At 35.4% G+C, this 22,286-nt stretch overlaps 1 pseudogene; it reads right to left on the reverse strand.

Moving 5' to 3' along the window:
* Positions 1 to 10,131: 10,131 nt before the first annotated feature.
* On the reverse strand, positions 10,132 to 12,097 carry LOC100687421 (annotated as a pseudogene).
* Between the last annotated feature and the right edge of the window lie 10,189 nt (positions 12,098 to 22,286).

The following is a 22,286-nucleotide window of genomic DNA, read 5'->3' on the forward strand; positions in this document are numbered from 1 at the left end:
GAGGCCAGCATCACCTTAATTCCAAAACCAAAGACCCCACCAAAAAGGAGAATTATAGACCAATATCCTTGATGAACATGGATGCAAAAATTCTCAACATGATAGTAGCCAATAGGATCCAACAATACATTAAGAATATTATTCACCATGACCAAGTGGGATTTATCCCCGGGACACAAGGCTGGTTCAACACTTGTAAAGCAATCAACGTGATTGATCAGATCAGCAAGAGAAAAAACAAGGACCATATGATCCTCTCAATAGATATGGAGAAAGAATTTGACAAAATACAGCATCCATTCCTGACCAAAACTCTTCAGAGTGTAGGGATAGAGGGAACATTCCTCAACATCTTAAAAGCCATCTACGAAAAACCCACAGCAAATATAATTCTCAATGGGGAAGCACTGGGAGCCTTTCCCCTAAGATCAGGAACAAGACAGGGATGTCCACTCTCACCACTGCTATTCAACATAGTACTGGAAGTCCTAGCCTCAGCAAACAAAAAGACATTAAAGGCATTCAAATTGGGAAAGAAGAAGTCAAACTCTCCCTCTTCACCGATGACATGATACTCTACATAGAAAACCCAAAAGACTCCACTCCAAGATTGCTAGAACTCATACAGCAATTTGGCAGTGTGGCAGGATACAAAATCAATGCCCAGAAGTCAGTGGCATTTCTATACACTAACAATGAGACTGAAGAAAGAGAAATTAAGGACTCAATCCCATTTGCAATTGCACCCAAAAGCATATGATACCTAGAATAAACCTAACCAAAGAGGTAAAGGATCTATACCCTCAAAACTATAGAACACATCTGAAAGAAATTGAGGAAGACACAAAGAGATGGAAAAATATTCAATGATCATGGATTGGCAGAATTAATATTGTGATAATGTCAATGTTACCCAGGGCAATATACACGTTTAATGCAATCCCTATCAAAATACCATGGACTTTCTTCAGAGAGTTGGAACAAATTATCTTAAGATTTGTGTGGAAGCAGAAAAGACCCCGAATAACCAGGGGAATTTTAAAAAAGAAAACCATATCTGGGGGCATCACAATGCCAGATTTCAGGTTGTACTACAAAGCTGTGGTCATCAAGACAGTGTGGTACTGGCACAAAAACAGACACATAGATCAGTGGAACAGAATAGAGAATCCAGAAGTGGACCCTGAACTTTATGGACAACTAATATTCGATAAAGGAGGAAAGACTATCCATTGGAAGAAAGACAGTCTCTTCAATAAATGGTGCTGGGAAAATTGGACATCCACATGCAGAAGAATGAAACTAGACCACTCTCTTTCACCATACACAAACTTAAACTCAAAATGGATGAAAGATCTAAATGTGAGACAAGATTCCATCAAAATTCTAGAGGAGAACATAGGCAACACCTTTTTTGAACTTGGCCAGAGTACCTTCTTGCAAGATACATCCCCATGAAGGCAAGGGAAACAAAAGAAAAATGAATTATTGGGACTTCATCAAGATAAGAAGCTTTTGCACAGCAAAGGATACCGTCAACAAAACTCAAAGACAACCTACAGAATGGGAGAAGACATTTGCAAATGACGTATCAGATAAAGTGCTAGTTTCCAAGATCTATAAAGAACTTATTAAACTCAACACCAAAGAAACAAACAATCCAATCATGAAATGGGCAAAAGATATGAAGAGAAATCTCAGAGGAAGACATAGACATGGCCAACAAGCACATGAGAAAATGCTCCGCATCACTGGCCATCAGGGAAATACAAATCAAAACCACAAGATACCACCTCACACCAGTGAGAATGGGGAAAATTAACAAGACAGGAAACAAGAAATGTTGGAGAGGATGTGGAGAAAGGGGAATCCTCTTGCACTGTTGTTGGGAATGTGAACTGGTGCAGCCACTCTGGAAACTGTGTGGAGATTCCTCAAAAAGTTCAAAATAGAGCTACCATATGACCAAGCAATTGCACTGCTGGGTATTTACCCCAAAGATACAGATGTAGTGAAATACATCTCATCAAGAGTTAAAAATAGATCTGCCCTATGACCCAGCAATTGCACTGCCGGGGATTTATCCCAAAGATATAGATGCAGTGAAACGGCAGGACACCTGCACCCTGATGTTTATAGCAGCAATGTCCACAGCAGCCAAACTGTGGAAAGAGCCTCAGTGTCCATTGACAGATGAATGGAATAAGAATATGTGGCTTTTGTACAATGGAATATTACTCAGCCATTAGAAATGACAAATACCCACCTTTTGCTTCGACATGAAGGGACCTGGAGAGTATTATGCTGAGTGAAATAAGTCAATTGGAAAAGGACAAACATTATATGGGGAATTCATTTGGGGAATATAAAAAATAGTGAAAGGAAATAAAGGGGAAAGGAGGAAAAAAATGATTGGGAAATATCAGCAAGGGTGACAGAACAGGAGAGACTCATAACTCTGGGAAACGAAAAAGGGGTGGTGGAAAGGGAGGTGGGTGGGGGGTGGGGGTGACTGGGTGACAGGCACTGAGGGGGGCACTTGATGGGATAGGCACTGGGTGTTATGCTATATGTTGGTAAATTGAACTCCAATTAAAAAAAAAAGTCACCACAGAAACCTGTAAACAGAGTTCAATATTAAATGATGAACTAACCCCAGATGAGATGCATGGGCAGCGAAACAGTTTTCACGTTGACATAGATCCCTAGTCTTCCTTTTACTTAATTTTCCTACTTATTTCATAGATGTCTTTTAAGGCCAATTTCCTTTGTGGTTCCTATGCTTTTTTCAGTTTGTATGGTTTGTAAAATTCCTAGCAGCTATGGAAATAAAGAAGTCTCTGGCACCTGTTTGCTGAGAAGCAGGAAGTGATGTATAAGTCATTTTCATACTGTTTGTTAGCTAGAAGCAATTGAAGAACAGATTTTAGAACCACAGAGGAACACAATTTGGAAGTAAGGTCTAAATACAGTTGAAATGGGCAGTCCGGGTGGCTCAGTGGTTTAGCGCTGCCTTCAGCCCAGGGCATGATCCTGGAGACCTGGGATGGAGTCACACATCGGGCTCCCTGCATGGAGCCTGCTTCTCCCTCTGCCTGTGTCTCTGCCTCTCTCTCTCTTTCTCTCTCATAAATAAATAAATAAATAAATAAATAAATAAATAAATAAATAAATAAATAAATAATAAATAAATACAGTCGAAATGGAAACTCTTCAGTAGGAGTAGATATGAAGTTCTCCTTTCCCTCTTTTTCCCAAATCTAGAGTTAAAGTCTACAAATCAAGCAGATACATTGTTGAACCCAGAGAAAGGCAGATGGAGACTCGAGTGCAGACTTGGTCTGCTGTACTTTAGACCTAGAGGGAGAAAGAAAACAAAATAGATGTCCACCTCAGTTCACCAAGACAGAGGATAGGATATTTATTGTGGGGAGAAACATTCTAAGTAAAAAAAAAAAAAAAAAAAAAAAGAAAAAAAAAGTTCCTAGATTATCCCTTGATATTTAATAAAAATAATAATGCCAGCAGTTACTACTAACACCATTTGATTTTTTTAAGCACTGCTGGAAAATTTCAATAACTTGTCAGACATAATCCTGAAAACAACTCTACCATTTGGGTCGAGGAAGAATTAATTCCGCATCTACTGCCATTTAGCATATTAAAGATAGCAACAGATTCTTGCTTCAGATTTATCTACAAAATTTATACTCTTCCCTTCATACAACTTTCTTTCTTTCTTAATATCTTAAGTGATATCTTAATAATCAATCAATATCTTAGTATCTGGACATCACCTCAAGGCATAGGAGGCTGTAATGGACACAACAAGTATCTCTCTATAGCAACTGCCCTCACCTGACAGTTTACCAGTCTGGCAGAGTGGTAGTAAAATCTAAAACACTGTATTGGCAGCATAGATCTCATGTTGTTCTGTTGTTAGTGAAACATTTCAGAGTAGCTTGTATGTCTCTGTTTGTACAGTTGAGTATACAGTAAATAATTTAAGTAAGGAATCATTACAAGGAGAAATGAAGTAACAACCGAACAAATAGGAATTATAACCTTGAATGAATGAGCAGATCTGTAACATTTTTAAGCAAATCATCCAAAGCAATAAAATTCAGATTTCTTTTGGATTGCTTTTAGGATTGCTGAGAATAGTAAACGGATTATTCTGAGACAAAACATTATAAAGAAAACCTCTATTAAAGTTATCAATGAGCAGATGGCCTATAAAAGAAATCCAGAAAAAAAAAATCAAGTTATGCATGAAATTTTCCCAGCAACCTTTCCAAGTGTTTAAAAACAGAATAATTGTGGCCACTCTGACTGTTTATACACAAAGATTATTCAATAACTAAATATAAACAAAAATAAGCAATATTTTCATCAGGCTTATGGGTGCTTGAGTGTATGAGATTCCTTTTACTTTTTATTAAGAAGAGAACCTGTGTTTGATGATGAAAAGATCATGAAGAAGCTCCTGGTGACATATCACTCAAAATATGCCCATAAATTGACTAATGTAGAAAATAATTTTCAAGATGTTAGAGACCATAGGGGCATCTGGGTGGCTCAGTCGTTAAGTGTCAGACTCTTGATTTTTAGCTCAGGTCATCATCTCAGGGTTGTGAGATGGAGCCTGGCTTCAGGCTCTATGCTCAGTGTGAAGTCTGCTGGAGAGTCTCTCTCCCTCTGTCCCTCCCCACTACACACACACACACAAGCAATCTCTCTCTTTCTCAAAAAAAAAAAAAAAAAAAAAAGTTGAAGAGCTGTTACTAAGTGGCTTATATATGAAATGCTGTGTTACAGACAAGTATTACTGTTTATACTGGTGTCCTCATGATCCCTTCTTCACCTGCAATAGTGCTGATAAAATTCCAATGTAGGATTTTTCATTTGTATAAAAAGCGTGGTCAAAGTGAACAATAAATCATTGTTAGAAATTCTTGATTTCTGATTCCTAAACAATTTCTATTTGAATATTCAAATATTCTAAGATCCCGACTCTTCATTGTTCATTAAATCCATATTAAAATCACTCAGGGAGCCTATAAAAATTCTGAGCTATGAAAATATGAAATGCAATGATTCTCATCCTTGTCTGTACATTAAGACCAGTTATTTGGGTGCCACTCATATATATTCTCAGGAATTCTCAGGAATTCTCAGGAATTCTCATATACAGCAAGAGTTGAAAAATTACTGCTCTATAGAAAAAACAAAATCCAGTGTAGGAATTATTTTGAAAATAGTTTAAAACCCAAAAATATCAGCTGTGAAAAATTAAAAGGAAGTAAAATAAAATACAAATTGGGACACAGAAGGGGAGAATTTCAAGAAATTTTTTTTTTTAAGAAAGCTTTGAATAAAAAGAAAACTAACATTCACTACAAAAGGAAAATATTTTATCTTCTATTTTAAACAAAGATTAATAGGAAAAGAATGATTACACAAAGGGAAGAAACAAGAATGAAAAAATAAATGGACAACTACATAATAGATTGTAAATCTTGTTAAGAATAAACTGGAGACTCAAATAGTTATATTACCCGTATTTCTGACTCCACACAAACCTAAGCTTAAAAAATATATATATGGTATTTTTAAAGTTGTTGCTTCACTCTCTCTCACAAGATCTAAAGTTCCACTTCAATGTCTCCCACATACCTCTTTTTCCTCCCCTCACTGCCAACCATCATTAGGTATGACCAACTATATAATCTGCTCAGTTTTCAAACCATGGCTGTCATTTGTTCCCTCCTCTATAATACGATGCTGAGGCCCCTTATGTTAATAAGTATGCTGTCAAATTCTGCCATCCTCTGTGGCTGTCGCAATCATAGCTGTCTTACCTACAAATCAAGCCATAGGGAGCAACTGTGTTTATTCTTTCTGTAAAATCAACTATACATTCAAGCTGAATACTGTGCTAAATTCTTATAACTGACATATTCTCCTCAAGTAAGACCACTCTACTCTGTCACTCATCTGCACCTGGCACACAATACAGCTTCTGCATGCTGGCATCTCAACTAAGTCACAAAGGTCTTATGGCCATACTCTGGCTTCTGCCTGCTGCTGTGAGGAATCATCACTGTGAGCAAAATGGAAAGGACAGAATCATTCAGTGGCCAATGGCCTTAGTTGAGCACTGTGAACCAGCAATGCTCACCCGTCTTCAGGTGATGACCAATATTAAATCCACCAAGCTCTACATCCCTGTTTCACTTCAGCATCATTTTCCCTTGCCCAGAATTTTCCTTCTTGCATTATTCACAGTTGTTTCCTCTTCCTACCTTAATATCACACTTCTCTTTTCCAACACAAACCCATTAACTATGCCCTTTGAAACTCCTGTTCCATAACTTAAAACACTTTTTTCTTGTCCAGCATTTTGTCTTTCCTAAGCCAGATTTGTAGGACAATGGATTCTTCTATCATTTTTATGTCCAAGTTTCTCTTTCTCTTCACTCCTTTACCTATTTAGATAGGATGTATCATTCTTGTTTCCAGAACACTCTTATTTTTGTCTGGTACTTCGAAGATGCAGTTATAAATTTACCACATAAATGATACTTAAATACACGGGACTAGATGAGCTCTTCTAAAGAAAAGGCAAAATGCAAAAAGAAGAGGGAATGAGTGCATCTTGGGTTACAATTTGCAGCCTATATATTATATATATAATCTTAAATTATAATATATAAATATATAGATTGAGAGATAGAGGAGAAAGGGAGCCTATTTTTGTACTGTGCAAGGATTTTACACTTATAATGTCATTTATTAGTCAACAACTCTGTACAATAGGTTCAATACTACATTAAACAAATATGAAAACTCTCAGATATGTTAAATAAATAGTTCTAAATCATACAGCTATAACATGAAAGATTGTTTCTCTGTGGCTTCAAAGATTCACATTTTTCCACTATACTCTGTGTATGAGAGTGTGTAACTGGTTTCTGTATGTCTTCCCTCCCATTCAAGGTACAATAAGCACAAAATAAGTCTACCTGTTGAAAGACAAAAGTAGTATCAACCACCCATTTCTTTCTTTCCCCTTTCTGATTACAGGAAATTGCTTTCACAAAGCAGCCATTCTTTCTCAGGAAAATGATGATTTCAAGCTGCTGGACTATGACTTTACTGCAATTGATTCCCACTAATCAAAATTAGGAGAGGTTTCTGATATTACCAAAACACTGAAATAGGAAAAAATGTGCCAACCCATAACACCTATAATCTATGGCAAGGGCTATTAATTGTGGGCTATTAATTGTGGTCCCATCTGTCAGCTCATGTAGAAAGAGATTAGTAAACCCTTAGTGGTTCTAATGCCCAATTCTTTTCTATGAGGTACAAAAGCTTCTTTCATATTGTTAACTCTACTACTAAGACCTATTTAGAAAAATTTTAAACCTAATAAAATTGACCTAAATGGAGACGAAGCATACTAACACACAGACATATGTATTAGTCTGATTGGTGAGGCGAAGCATACTAATACATGGACAAGGAATGACCAAGGCTCATTAATGATAAAAAGCAACCTCTGATCTATTATCTACTATGTTATTCCAAAATATACTCACTTTAAAAAATTAAATATTATTCCAGTTACTTAACACTTTATAAGAAATTATTATAAAACTTAATTACAGGGGTGTCTGGGTGGCTCAACTGGTTAAGCATCTGCCTTTGGCTCAGGTCATGAACCTGGAGTCCTGGGATCAAGCCCCACATTGGGCTCCCTGTTCAGCAAGGAGTTTCCTTCTTCCTCTCCTTCTGCCTGTTGTCTTGCCTACTTGTGCGCTCTCTCTCTCTCTCTGTCAAATAAATAAAATCTTAAAAAAAATTACATAAAGCAACCTTTGATTCTGTGGTCAGAATTTCACACAGGCATAGCATAGACAGCTTGTCTTTGTTCTACAATGTCTGTAGTTTCATGCATGAACCCCAAATACTGAGACCTAAAATCTTTTGAAGGATAATTTGCTCACAAATCTAATGGTTGATAGTGGCAGTCACCTAAGAACCTCAGTTCATATCTATGTGGCTGGTTCAGGGTTCCCCACAGCATAGTGCCTGGGTTCCATCTCCATGTGTCCTAAACCAAATAGAAACTGTAACATTTTTAAGATCTAGCATTGAAATCACAAAAAAATTGCTTCCACCATTTTCTATGGAGACAAACACTATTTCAACCCATATTCAAGAAGAGGGAACATAGATCGCACTTCCTGAGTTCAAGAGTACCAGCTGCATTGTAAGAACAGCAAGTGAGAAGGGATTATGTGGCCATCTCTGGAAAATACAACATACTGCAAATATGGTTATGAATTCCATTCACCAGAGAAAAGGGGAAACTTCTTCATGTACTTCTCTTTTCTTCATCCTTTATTCTTAGATATTCACAATTAACTAAGAGATTTCCCTACATATTCTCTTTTCTAACTATAGGAAATATGTAGGTATTATAAAATTTAATAATAAAATCTCCATCTTTTATGAATAAATACCTAATTTCAAAAAATTCAGTTTGTGTTGATGTGTAAATCATACTATTTAACAAATCTGTAAGTTACCTTGTTGTGAGATGTACATCATATCTACTTAGAGATCATAAATGCATTTGGAAGAAAATTAAGGCATCATTTCTTTAAAGATCTAAATCACAATTAAAGTAGGAAAAAAAGAAACCACCAAATAAATTCTCAGTAATAATGGACTTACATAATATCATACTTGAGACACAGTAGTATGGATATTTCTTTAAATTAGAGTTTATTTATAAAGAGATCTTTAGGAAAACATGATAGCACTATGGAAAACTTCTGGAAAAAAAATTTGGAGGAGGTAAGCTATAGGTAGTACTCACCAATCATTACAGTTTTATTAAGGCTATTTTTCTATGTAATTTAATTCTAAGTGATTTTATGTTACTATCAATTTCTCTACATTATTATAGTTCTCATCAATTTACTTTGGTTAACACAGTCTCCAAAGGGAACTATACTGGAACATATATTGCAATTATGAGAGCATAAATGGTCAAAACTTACCTTAAGAAAAATAACAGGTAAAATGGCACTCTTGATTAGACGTGTTGGCAATGTGTTTAATTCAATACACTGTTTTCTAAAAAAATTCTACTTCCTTTAGATTTACCTAAAAGTTTCTAAAATAAAAAAAAAAAATAACAAGGAAGGAATATGCATCTTTACTCTCATATAAAGACATCAATGTGGAAGATAAGAAAAAAACTGGACAAAATCTTTGAGAATTAGATCAGGCTGATTTTTTAAACAACAGAAAAAATAAAGTGTACAAAAATTGATAAAATAAACTTCATCAACATTAAAAAATGTTTGCTTTTGAAAGACATAGCTAAGGAAAGAAAAAAGCAAAGTACAGACTAAGGGAAATTTTTTGCAGACCCAACAATGGGTTTCTATACAAGAGATGTAAAGAGCTCTTACTTAAAAAATCAACTGGATGGATATAGACACTTCACAAAGTAAGATAAACACTGGCAAATTTTCATGTGAAAATATCCTAAACATCACTAGCCATCAGAAAAATACGAATTAGGACATTGAAATACAACTAAACACGCATACACTAAAATGGCTAAAGTTAAAATCCTCAGGTGTGCTGAGAAGAGGGAGTAAGGGAAACTTTCACACAATGCTGGTGGGTGTGCAAACTGTTAGCCACTTTTGAAAACACTGTATTGTATCATATATATTAAAACATACATACTGTACAAAATAGCAATCCCATGCTTCGGTACTTAACAAAGAGAGCTGGAAATGTACGTTTATACTGATGTGTATGTGAATATTCATAGCTGCTTTATTCAGAAGGACTCAAAGCTGCAAATAACCCATATGTCCATCTACTAGTAAATGAAAAAACAAATTGTGTCTCAACACATATATACCAGGTGCACCTGGGTGGTTCACTTGGGTAAACGTCTGCCATTGGCTCAGGTCATATTCTCCAGGTCCTGGAATTGAGCCCCATATTGGGCTTCTTGATCAGCAGGAAGGATCTCTCTCTCCCTTTGCCCCTCTCCTCATTTGTGCTCTCTCTTGCTCTCAAATGAATAAATAATTAAAAAGAAAAACAGATAAACCAGAAGTGCATTTCCTATTTTTTTTCTTTACCAAGCAATATGGAACCTTTATTTTTAAGGTAATTTCTGTACATCTGGAGCATGAGAGTAATCCTTCTACTAATGGAACTGATTACTAGAATAAACGATGACAAAACCAAACTGGCATTTGATGTGAATCCACAGGACTTTAAGTTTCAAATCCAGCCAAGAAGTTTGTTACAATCTCTTTCAGCTTAGCATCTGACTGTTCTGAGATCTTTCCATTGGTCCTTATATTTGTCCAAGAAGGCTTGGTGCTGGCTGATAACACGAGCCAAAAAAGCATGCTCAAACTTTGTGATCTTGCTGGGCTCCAATTTATCAAGATATCCTCTTACACCAGCATAAATAACAGCCACTTGTTCTTCAATAGCCATGGGAAAATACTGTCCTTGCTTCAGCAACTCAGTCAATCTCATGCCACGACTCAAGGGTTGTTGAGTGGCAGCATCAAGGTCAGAACCAAACTGGGCAAAAGCTGCAATCTCGCAATACTGAGCCAATTCCAGCTTCATGGCACCTGCCACCTGCCTCATGGCCCTGGTTTGGGTAGCAGATCCAACACAGGACACAGATAAACTGACGTTAATGGCAGGGCGGATACCTTTGTAGAACAATTCTGTTCCCAAGATCTGTCCATCAGTGATGGAAATGACATCTGTCGGAATGTAAGCATTCACATCACCAGTTTGTGTTTCTATGACTGGTAAAGCAGTCAAGGAGCCACCACCAAAAGAATTGTTCATTTTGGCTGCTCTCTCTAGCAGATGGGAATGTAGGTAGAACACATCACCCGGATAGGCCTCACGACCGGGGGGCCGGCGGAGCAGCAGAGACATCCAACGATAAGCAACAGCCTGTCTGGATAAGTCATCGTAGATGATCAAAGCATGTTTGCCATGATCTCTAAAATATTCTCCCCCCCCCGCCCCCAGAATAAGGAGTCAGGCACCGAAGTGGAGCAGCATCAGAAGCAGTAGCTGACACCACAATGGTGAACTTCATGGCATCTGCATCTGTAAGTCTCTTCACCAACTGGGCAACCGTAGATCTCTTCTGACCAATAGCGACATAGATACACTATAGCTTCTTCTTTTCATCAGTCCCGTCATTGAAACATTTCTGATTAATGATTGTGTCAATAGCAATTGACGTTTTGCCAGTTTGCCGGTCATCAATAATCAGCTCATGCTGACCATGAGCAATTGGCATCAAGCTCTCCACGGCCTTAATTGGTTCACACGCAGTTTCAAAAAATGATCCCAGGGGCTTTCAGGCCAACTCGCCTATGGATCTTGGAACCAACTGGACCCTTTCCATCAATGGCATTGCCAAGGGCATCTACAACACGGCTCAACAGCTCCTTGCCAACTGGAACGTCCACAGTGGCTCCTGTTCTTTACATGATATATCCTTCCTTAATTAGTTTATCATTTCCAAACATGACAACACCAATGTTGTCAGGTTCCAAGTTCAGAGACATACCCTTTAAGCCTGAAGAAGACTCTACCATTTCTTCAGCCTTAACATTCCTCAGCCCATGTACACAGGCAATATCATCACCAATGCTTAGGACACAGCCAGTCTCTTCAAGGTCGACAGAGGTATCAGCTCCAAGAATACACTCTTCAAGGGTAGAGAACACTTCGGCAGTGCTAGTCTTCTGAAGACGAGTGGTAGAGGCATGGAGGTTCCTTGCAGCAATGAAGGATGATCCCAAAGCATTTTTGGAGACCAGCCCAGCCCACCGAGGGAGGGTGCAGGCCACGGCCATGGCGACCTGCATGGACAGCATCTCTGCAGTCTCTCTTCGGGGGGTTCCTCTGCAGCCGCAGCCTCCGGACTGACTGGGACAAAATGCTGAGTGGCCACATTTCCTAATTTTTAATTTTCATTTTATGTTTTAATTTTTTAAGGATTCATCATTTTTCTCATCAATCTTAATACAAAATATGGTACCTATTACACATACTTACAATGTTAATTTAACCCTATAAATTAATAATATTATGTAATAGATAATGATATATTTGTATTATAGTAGGTATATTATACATCAAACATATTGTTAATTTGTCTCTAAAATATTCTTTTTTTTTTTAAAGATTTATTTATTCACAAGAGTCACAGAGAGAGAGAGAGAGACAGAGACATAGGCGGAGGGAGAAGCAGGCTCCCTGCAGGGAGTCCGATGCTAGACTCGATCCCTGATCCCAGGATCCCAGGATCAAGCCCTGAGCGTAAGGCAGACACTCAACTGCTGAGCCATTCATGCATCAGGACTCTAAAAGATTCTTATACGTAATTAAAATTAAATTCATTTTTATTATTTATTTCTTTTAGCTTAATGGAATATTTTTGTGCCAATGTTTAACATTTCATTTTAAATTCCTCTCTTAAAAATAAAATTATCTCTTTAATAGTATGAATTTTTAAAAATTGTATTCTTTTAGCTGAATTAAACAAACTTTGACCCACTTTGACTTTTAAACATTGTATTTGAATCTAATTAGCAATAAAATCTGTTATAAAAGCTAATTTATATAAGGATCTTTTAATCTCCCCCCCCCCCCCAGGATTTTTCTTTTAAGAGAAACTGCCACTCTTGTCCTTGGGTATCATTAGATTTAACCTATGGGGTTTCTATTGTTTTGATATCAATTACTTTAGAAAGAAAAATATATATTTCCTTAGATACAGTTAATTTATTATTTGAATTTTTGTTGTATTCTAATTGTTTCATCCTCCCATCACATTCTTCACTATTTTATATTTATAGACATCCTTTAACATCTTTCCCTCTTATTTTTCTTTAATATGTGTTTTTGTTGTTTTGTTTTGTTTTGTTTCTGTGCAGATACTCACTATTTACTTACTCCTGTTGCTCTTTCTAGATAACTCCAAATAGTATATTGGCAACTTGTCTTATCTTACTATCTTCTCATTATGTCTATCCACATGATCTTTCTTTTTTTTTCTCATTTGCTCCTATTTTTCATTTCTTCTACCTTTGTTTGAATATATCTTAATTTTCAGTAAAGAATTATTCAACCGTGTAAATGTTGGCATGTTTTCAAAAAGATAAAATTAAGCAAAATCCTAGAAAACTGTTCCAGAAGGGAATAGGAGAGAAAGATATCTACTGCAATAGTCTTTTTTTTCTTTTTCTTTTTCTTTTTTTTTTTTTTTTTAGTAAATAGCAGGAGGCTACCTAAATGCCTATTATGGCAACAATACTGAAGTAGCATCTGTTAAATGTGTGTAATAATATACTACACCATAATGAGACAAAATGAACTATTTGTAGATATTGAATGTAGGCACATGAAAAAATACATGATTCTTAATTTAAAAAACAAACAGATTTATAGGTAAACATGTTTGTAATCTTACCAAAAACATAAATTAATAGTTTATATTGCCATAAATATACATATAAGAAAATGAACTTCAACTTAGCAGTGCATTGAAAGAAAACATTTAAGTCATAAGAAAGGGTGCTTATGTGGAGGAGGAAATGGTACTAGAGTTGAGATATGAAGAGTAAGGACAAAAACATAATAAATTAACGAAGAAAAATCATGAGTAAATAAGATATGTAGTACCACAATGCCATGAATTCAATCAAGTCAATTCTGTGCTTCTGAATATGAATTAACAATACATAATAACTTTTTATTTGGCTTTATGCAATGCTTAGAAATTTTTACTGTAATTGTTAATGTGTGTGCATTTTCCATCAACTCTTATAACTTATAAATAGAAAAAGAGTATCTTACTGGCTTACCTTTATACCTCACAGCACAGTTTCTCAGCCTTCTTCTCTTATAATCCCTTATCTGAATTCATGTGGATAAATGTCCTACTGGCTTTTATTTTCTTCTCTTTTTCCATTCTAGATTCTTGTATCTGACAACCATGTGCCTAATAAGGTCTATTATTTGAAAAGTCTGATTTAATTTGCTATTTCTTTATTATTTTATTTTAATTATTTTAATTGCTATTATTTTAATATTAATATATTAACTGCAATTATTTTAATTGCTATTTCTTTATTTAGAAGGAGCAAAGCTGAATCCTCATAGTCCACACCTAAAACACTTTTTTAAAAAAGGTTTTAAAAAAATTTAAAGAGGACTTTATTTATTTGAGAGATAAGAGACAGAGCATGAGCGGGGGAGGAGGCAGAGAAAGAGAGAGAAGTAGACTCCCACTGAGCAGGGCATCAGAGGAAGGACTCCATCCCAGGACCCCATAATCATGACCTGAGCAGAAAGCAGATGCTGAACCCACTGAGCCACCCAGGTATCTCTACACACAGGCATTCTTAATAATGCAATAAAATTTTTATTAAAAAAATGTAATTTTTAAATTATAAAGAATCAGAGCCCTCTTAGATAATATTTACATAAATATAAAGCTTACAGTTTCTTTGCTATGACAGTTAATATTATTTTATTGTTAGAAAATGGATTCACCAGAAAACACCAAAATATACTTTGAATTGGGCAATAAAATGAGAATAATCTAAAATATGGATCGATATGGTTGCACCTGGGTGGCTCAATAGTTAAGCGTCTGCCTTTGCTCAGGTCACGATGATTCAGGGATCTAGTCCTGGGATCTAGTCTTGCATGGGGCTCCCCACAGGGAGCCCGCTTCTCCCTCTGCCTGTGTCTCTTTCTGTGTCTCTTGTGAATAAATAAAATCATAATAAAATAAAATAAAATCTGGATCCATATGCCCTCATAGATTTTTCTGCAATACAAATTATTTATTTGCCTGAAAAAGTCATCAACGAGATTATCTGAAATCAAATGTATATAAATATGTGAGATTGTTCCTGGGCTTTGCATGCAAAATTATCTCTGTGTCTCCATCTCTGTCTCATCATCTAAGTTGATTTATCTATGTTTCTATCCACCTATACTGATAAATAAATCTTGACAGCCTAATTTTCAAGAGTCATTTTCAAGGCCATTTCTGCCCTTTACATTTCCATGCTAGTTTTGGACTCAGCTTGTCATATTTTACACACATGTTCATAAACACACACGCACACAAAAACCACTAGGAATTACACTGAATTTACACCTATGTGGGAAGAATTTATATTTTTGTAGAATAATGATTTCAAAATCATGAATGTGTTGTAACTGTCTACTAAGTTAGGTCTTTTTTTAAAGTGAATCTTGAGAAAAGTTTTACAGATTTTCTCATATAGGACATTGCATAACCTTTGCTAGATTTATTTAAATTACCTCATATTTTTATATTAATGTATATGGTAGCTTATGTTGCTTCATTTCAAATTGTATGTTCCTATAAAAAATAATATAGTTCTCTTGTATGTATCAATTTTGTATCCAGCTACCTTGCTAAACTGTTATTAAATGTAATGATTTCTTTACCAATTCCTTTGATCCCATAAGACCTTACTTACCATTATGTTTTTGTACAAGATGTATCACTTTTATTTATGCAACAATTACTCTGTTGGTTGCTTTTATAGATCAACATTTCCAAATAAAAATCATTTTTCTTCTACAAAAGAATGCTTTTTCTATAAGATTAATCCAATGGTTACAAATTCTACAAGTTTATATATTTGTGGGAATGACTTTGTTTCTTCATTTTAGAAACTTTCTTTTCTGTGTAAAGAATTCTAGGTTGGGGGATCCCCGGGTGGCACAGCGGTTTGGCGCCTGCCTTTGGCCCAGAGCGCGATCCTGGAGACCCGGGATCAAATCCCACGTCGGGCTCCTGGTGCGTGGAGCCTGCTTCTCCCTCTCTCTCTCAATCTCTCTGTGTGACTATCATAAAAAAAAAAAAAAAAAAAAAAAAAAAAAGAATTCTAGGTTGGTTCATATTTTCTTTAGCACTCTTTATAATTGTCTTTTGAGTTGCCTTATTTAATATATTATTTCTTTTTTATAACATTTTTTCATAGTTTTATTCAAATTCCAGTTAAGACACAGTGTAATATTAGTTTCAGATGAACAATGTAGTGATTCAACACTCCCATATAACACCCAGTACTCAGATAAGGCTGTGTGTGTCTGTGAGAGAGAGAGATAGAGAGAGAGAGATTGAGATTCTGTGCTCTAGGGGATCATGGCTCTTCTTATAACTGTAGGGTTCATCAGATTTTGAAATTTCTCATCCATTTCTTTCCAAATTTATACTTTAAAGTACTCTTTTTTGAGAGTCAATGAAAAGTGAGAGTAAAAGCCAAGCTAAAAGATATAAATGCTTATAATATTTTCTCAACAAGAAATGTTGAGGTATATTTCAACATACACACAAAATGCATATACTATAAATGTTTAGCCTAGTGGGATGCTATCAAAATCATCTGTCTCATTTTAACTGAAAATATAAATGCTTTATGAACAGGCTGACAGCACTTTTGAGATCACTTTACAAAGAAAGACTAAAAACCAGCCAGATACAGAATCAGGAACATAAACTTCATTAATTCAGAGATTAACAAAAATAGTGTTTTACAATATATAATGCACCAAGCCCAATTATCCTTGTAAATATAGTAGAAAAATTTGCAAAATAGCAGTGCAAGTTTTTCTAAATAGATACATGTTCTTTATATTAAAAAATCTGAAGAATTTCCATCTCATCTCTAGAAAACAGAACTAGATAGACAGGCTCTCTAGGATGTCTCCAAATTTTTTAGTTCAAATAAAAACAAAAAACAAACAAACAAAACCCAAGGCCATGCTGTCTTCCCAATGCATGAGAGGACCACAAAGATCACCCAGCACTTAAATTACAAATATTGTGTCTTATAGGGATCTTAGCAGTCATTTAAACCACACTTACAAAAAAAAAAAAAAAAAATTCAGTTAATGGCTCAACTCCTTATTTTTTCTAATATACACTTAAAAGGAACTTTAAAATCCATATACCTGCATAGTCATATTTATTCTGCTCTTGGATGGAAGGTAGACAAGAAGCAAGCACAATGATTAGGAGTCTGCCTCCAGTGAAGGGCTTCAGTTAAGTAATACACCTGCATTTAAATATCTATTGGAAGCTCCATTTTAGTCCACCTTTCATAAACACAACATAGTTAAGCAGTTATTTACAGTTAGATGTTCCATTTTCTTTCTTCATTTTATTACAATATACTGTTATAATTAACATTTACTATTTATGTTATGCAGTTCCGCATCCCCTCATTCTATCTTCTTTTTCCTTAGGATAAATTATTTACCTGAATTATGATATTATATGATATAAACCTTGTTTGGGCTTTTCCAAGTTGGAAAAAGGCAATCTCAGAACCATGATTTTACTACAAAGGACACCTAGTAAATCGTCCCTGGGTTTTGGCTGTCCTGTTTGCTCCAAGTGACTGATTTTCAGACTTACTACAGATAGAGAATCTCATCTGGAGTCTGCTCACTTTATTCATGCCAACTTATAAGAAGCATTCAGATGGTCTGATAATGCATTTTTAATTGAAAATGTTATTGAGATTATTATCAATTGACAAACAGTTGAAAGAAATTCAGAGAGAATTTCCTATACTCTTAAGCTAGTTTTCCCCATAGTTAACATCTTGCAAAAGTATGGCACAGTATCATACTGATAATACTTTGGGAAAACTTGAATTCTGTTAACTATCTAATTCCTAGTAAGAGGGTCCCATATTATCATTATCTGAGATATTTTATAGACAATGTCCAGGAGGAACAGCATAAAAGAGAGACAGAGTGAGCATGTCCTTCCTCTGCACTCCCAGAATGCACACTGCTCACTGGCCCAGTCTCTGGCTGTGAGCTCCTGACACCTTGAAAATTACCAATAAGCCCTTCCTAACATAGGGTTCACTGGTTTGAAAGGAAAAATGTGGCTGACCCTGGAAACTGGAAAGCTTAATTATTCATCTGTCTCTTTATCACCTCTGAAGGCAGTTATCATGTGACTTTCAGGAAGAATTATAATTCTGCTGAGACCTAAGACTGAACCATAAGCAGCAAGTATACTCAAATGCAAATACGGTCACCATGAGGGCATCCATCAAAGATAGGAAATTACTGCTAATTAAACAGGGAAGCCATTAAACCAGGTGCTCTAATGCCTTGGTATCCTTTGTAAGCAAACCAAACCTAAGAGTCAATGCACTTGAATTTAAGGAAGTGAAACTTAGGAACAATCCACCACAAACAGCCAACAAGCATTCCCAGAATAAGGCAATCACTTTAGCTATAGCCAATGAAATAATGTCCTTGCTTTGCTTTGGCTTCTTCTCTATAGAACCCTCTTCCTAGTTCCTGTCCACATAACACTCCTAATAACTACTCAATTCCAACTGATGTATGTTCCAATATACCACTGAAATTTTGCATATGCCTCCGTTTATCTTTTAAACATCACAAATATTTACAAAAGGCTGCACCCAAGTATCTAGGCTCCTCTGGCTGGGCAATTTCCCATCAGACACGTTTTCTCCAGGTTAGGACACCAGCAAAACCCTGAAAATTACCCTAACCCTGTGCTCCCTAACCCTGTGCCAGCAGGACACTGATTATTATTGCATAGCTGGCACTATACCTCAGGACCAAAGGCAAGTGAGGCCCCACAGAACACCTAGCAGCATTAGCCAAAGGGTAATACTATTTTTACCCTAAGATTTTCAAATGTACCACCACACCCTCTGTCTATGCTTCAAGCATTGCATCTATTGTCCCCTTTGAAATACTCTCTCTCTCTTATTTTAGTTAATTCTATTCATTTAGTCAGTCATAGCTGATAACCTGGAAAAATCAATCAAAATAATGCTGCTAGGGGAAAAGGTTTGGGGAGTGTTAGAGGGGAGGGGAACCCCAAAAGTGTTTCTGAGGAGTAGAAAAAAAAGACCAAGATTAATTGTATTTATCCAAGAACCAAACTTAGAACTTCACAAATACACAATGTGTTTCAAGAAAAGTACAGTACAGTACAGGATTTCTCTACAAAAGTTATAGTACAGGGGGCAATGATAATGAAGTGGATGAAAGGAAGTAGACTTAAACCATGGAAAATGAATGAAAAAACCTAGTTATCAGGTTAACTAATCTTTTAAAGGGCTATGAGAGATTTAAAATGAGAAGACTAAGTAAAGATAAATTTTAAAATTCTTACACATAGAAATCCAACTCTAGAGGACAGTATTTCTCTTTAAGGAATGATTAACATTGAACTAGTTTTAATTACCTAAAAACGTTAACTGTATCTTCAGGAATATGGTATAATAAAGGTATGGTACAGCATGATATAGACATTGCCTTTACTTTGGGATTAACTAAATAATATTTGTGAACAGATGTGTGTGTGTATAAATTATAAAATTATGATGTTACTTTTAAGACCTTAAGATTTCATAAAAATTATCATGTTTATAATATATCATATACACACACACATATATATACACACACATATGGTACACGCGCACACACACACACACACCTTAATTATTCTCCCTCTAACTTTTGGCACTAAGGAAAAAATTATGTCTATGCTTATATGGTACAAGTATGATCTGGTAAGTGGTTGAAAGTTCTATTTCTTAAGACATATCTGGTTTATTTCACAACTATAACTTATCAGTTTCACATAGCTATGGCAACAAATTACCACAACATTCTAACCTTAACACAACAGAATATTTCTTTTTCTTTCACAGTTCTGAAGACCAGAAGCCCACAATTAGTATCAGTGGAATGAAATCAATATGTTGACAGGCTGTGCTCCCTGGAGAGGTTCTAGGGGAGAATCCTTCCTTGCATCTTCAGGCTTCCACAGGCTGCCAGCATTCCTTGACCTGTGGCCACATGGCTCCAATCTCTGCTTTTGTGTGTCAGGTGTAAACTATCCCTCTGCCTTCCTCTTATAAGGATACATGTGATTGCGTTGGGATAATCCAGAATAATCTCCATGTTAAAACCCTTATTACAAAAAAAGATGTAAAACGGCATTCTTTTTGCCATTTAAAGTAGCATTCATAGATTCCAGGGTCTGGGAGGTAGATATCTTTTGCAGAGGGGTTATTTTAGCCTACCACACCCACTAACTACTTAAGTCACCTTTGGGAATTTACTCAAACTTTCTAAATCTTAGTGTCTTCCTCTATAGAGTGCCAAAAATACAAGTATTTACCTTTGAGTGATTAATAAAATCAAGAATATAAAAACAAGTGTAATCTTGACGCATGATAAATATCAGTCAATATTATCTATTATTGTCATTATTTCTATGTTTGTTCCATTGCTTTTTTTTCACTAACTTATTACAAATGTGTTGGCTCTCCACTATGAAGAGGATATTGCATTATTACTGGTCCACTCTTGACAAGATGTGTGTCTTTCCCTATTTCCCAAGCCATTTCTACACCTCCTTCTGACCCCAATCCCCTCCACTGGTAACATCAAGTCTCAAGCTGTCAAAAGAGAATGTTAACAGAAAGCCACTTTTAACATGATTTTTGGTTAATGACTGCAGAAATTAGTTCAAGATTTCCACCGGTAGTACCAAAGTATGACCTCACTGAACAAAGTTAAAATAGGGGCACTTGGATGGCTCAGTCGATTAAGCATCTTCCTTTGGCTCAGGTCATGATCCCAGTGTCCTGAGACTGAACCCCATGTCAGGCTTCCTGCTTCTCCCTCTCTCCCCTGCTGTCTTGCTATCTCTGTCACTCTTTCTCAAATAAATAAATATCTTAAAAAAAAGAAAAAGTTCAACTAAAAGATTGACTGTTTTACAAGACTGATTACCATGTTTTATAGGCTGTGTATGTGTGTATTCATATAGTCTGAGCTTATTTCTGAGTTTTTGAATTTGACAATAAATGCTTATTTTGTAATAGGAAAATTTCAAAATAGTAGAAAATACGCATTATTGAAAGGTTAATCCTAAAAGATTTCTATGAAAGGAGTAGTGCTGATAGAGTTTGTAATCTTCCTACATCTCTACATAAAAATCAACTGCATTCTAAACTAGTCCCCACTGTCATTCAACTTATGTCATTCTTGTATTTCAAGTATGAAATACAGCCTTTAATGGATATTTCTTTGCATAATTATGTATTCTCACTAAACAGTAGGATACATGAAAGTTTATACTGCATTTGTTTTATTTGTTGTTATAGCCTCAGTTCTTTGTCAATAGCAAGCACTAAATATTTCTGAACAAAAGCTGAATTCATAGCCTCCATCCTCTGTTCTATTTTTCCTTTATTCAATTATGTTAGTAAAATTAAGTGGTCAATTTATATGCAGGATAGATACTGAATAACTCACAGAGAAACTTTAATACTCATATAATGAATATGTAGACAATGCCTTTGACCCTATAGTTGAATTTTTTTCATTTCATTTTACCACATAAATGATAATTAACTTTTAGGCATTTATATATTTAAGTTACTTTACAAAATTAATCACTGCATTCTTTTTCTAGATTATGCACCAAATATTTTCTAAAAAGAGAATTATGACCAATACAATTTCAAGAAGCAAACAAATGGTGCTGTTTTTCCTTAAAAAGAAAAATTTATTAGTGTTCGACAACAGAAAACAGTTAAATTTCATCTGTTAAGAGTAACACATTAAGCCTCATTACTAAATAAATCATTTTTGTCACTATTCTTATTAATTTTGGGGGGGAGGTTCACTCAAATTCATCCTAGTAATTAAGAGTACTATTTTACTTTAACACATTTTTTCATTTCGTACTTTTTGAGGAAGAAAAAACCTTTTATATTTCTACTGATGAAAAGAACACCTATTAAATTTTTCAATATTTTTTATACAAGAAAGTCTGTAAACAAATGTAATTTAAAAATCATGATAAAGACAGGAAGGTAAGCAGATTCACTGAACTACAAAAGGGAAACAATCCACTTTGGTTAGAATGCCCCAGTTCCAAAAAATAGGAGAAACTGAAATACATGCCTTGGTTAACAATCTCACAATATGGGGAATTTACCTTTATAGTTACATGAATGCAAAATAAATATTCTAAATGTTGCATATTGTGGTATGTTTTGGAGTTACATCTAGATAAATGTAATTTTGCTTTGATTTCCATGGGGTTTCTTCAAAAGGGATAG

This window comes from Canis lupus, chromosome 32 (assembly GCF_011100685.1).
Source record: "Canis lupus familiaris isolate Mischka breed German Shepherd chromosome 32, alternate assembly UU_Cfam_GSD_1.0, whole genome shotgun sequence".
Lineage (NCBI taxonomy): Eukaryota > Metazoa > Chordata > Mammalia > Carnivora > Canidae > Canis > Canis lupus.